This window comes from Eptesicus fuscus, chromosome 22 (genome assembly GCF_027574615.1).
Source record: "Eptesicus fuscus isolate TK198812 chromosome 22, DD_ASM_mEF_20220401, whole genome shotgun sequence".
In the NCBI taxonomy this organism is placed as follows: domain Eukaryota; kingdom Metazoa; phylum Chordata; class Mammalia; order Chiroptera; family Vespertilionidae; genus Eptesicus; species Eptesicus fuscus.
In genome coordinates, this window is record NC_072494.1 from 18808026 (window position 1) to 18809762 (window position 1737).

The window sequence follows — 1737 nt, forward strand, 5'->3', positions numbered from 1 at the left end:
TCTAAAATTTTGTATTGGTTTTAGAGAGAGGGAGAGAGAAACATTGAATTGAGAGCAAAAACATCATTGGCTGTCTCCTGCACCCCCCCTGCTAAAACCCAGGCATGTGCCCTGACCGGGAGTTGAACTGGCAACCTTTTGGTGCACACAGGATGATACCCAACCAACCTGAGCCACACTGGCCAGGGCTACCCTCTTACATTTTCAAGTGCACAGTATGGTATTGTCACTATGTTGAGCAGCCGATCTCTGGAACTCGTTCTTTTCTTTTTCTTTTTTTTTTAAAGGGGAAGAACAATTATTTCATCACATAATGTTTTGTTGCATGCCCCCTTGAGATGGCAGGAGACTGCCAGACTGCATCACTTTTTCTTGGGCTCCTTACAAGCCACCACGTACCTCTGGGCCACATTGAGGGGAGAGGAGTAACCATCTGCATAGGAAGTGTCTTCAAACAGGACTGAATAGTCATCCTGGGGCCGTTGTGGGGGTGTGTGGATCAGGGCACGGTAGAAGCAGGTGGTCTGAGGATACAGGGCCAGCACGAGCTGCTCCTTCTGGAATAAGGCTTAGGAGTCCACCTCAGGGTTGGCCTTCCACTGGGACAGTGGGATGATGCGCCGCTGGCTCAGGGTGTGTCTCTCTTTGCCTTCTTCATCAATGTCATCGACCTCATAATTGTTGGTGGCATGTCTGTTACTTGACCACCTTGGCCAGGATCCACTGCTCATCCCCATCCATGGCCTTGACCCGGGCAGCCACCTTGTCTCTAGGTTTGGCCACGTAGTCCCCAGAGGCCGGAATGGCCCTGCAAAGTGGGGGCGGCTTGTTACCAGGCTTCCCGATCCACAGCGGCAGGGTCATGGCTGACTGCTGCAGCAGGGTCATCAGCACCCCCCTGCGCATGGTCTTCCGAGGGGGCTCTGAGTCATTGTACAGGTCTGCGATCTTGGCTGCGATCCACCTCTCTTCCAACAGAGACTTGATTTCCTCAATCTTATCTAGGGCTTTCCAGAGGATGTTGCAGTGGGCCTCTGCATCGGCTTTGTCCGGTAATAGGGAGAGATCTTGTTCTCTGTCTGCATCCACTCATGGGTCTTCTGGATGTTCACTAAGTTGTGCTCACTCCGTGAACGCTCTTCCTGCGTTTGTTTGATCAGCTGATGGAGCTCTGTGAGAAGTTCTGGGATTCGGGAATCAGCCAACACGAGGGCCATGGTACATATGGCGCCGATCCCCGGGGGGCGGGGGGCGGGGGGAGATAAGCATGGCATGCTGGAAATTTCGAGGGAAGGTGTAGGCATGTCCCTCGAATGCTTTTCAAAGTCTGTAGATAATAACTCGCTTGAGTTTGAAGATTCGAGGCACCTCAAGAACCATGCTTTTATCTTTTTAAGAGCTGAGTCACAGTGCAGAGCTGGAACTCATCCTTCTGGCATAACTGAAATCGCACAGAAACTCTCCACTTCTCCCCCAGCACCTGGCAACCACCATCTTACTCTCTGTTTCTATGAGTTTGACTATTTTAGATTCTTCATATAAGTGGATTCATGCAGTATTTGTTCATTTGTGACTGGCGTATTTCACTAAGCATAATGTCCTCCAGGTTCATCCATGTTGTCAGATATGGCAGGATTTCCTTCTTTTTTAAGGATGGCTAATATTCAATTGAATACATATGTATATATATCCTATATAATAAAGACGTAATATGCAAATTGACCCTCATGCTGTAAT

The 1737-nt window shown here is 49.3% G+C and overlaps 1 pseudogene; it reads right to left on the reverse strand.

Annotated features, from left to right (window-relative positions):
• Nucleotides 1–329: 329 nt before the first annotated feature.
• Nucleotides 330–1217, reverse strand: LOC103289967 (SAGA-associated factor 29-like; annotated as a pseudogene).
• Between the last annotated feature and the right edge of the window lie 520 nt (nucleotides 1218–1737).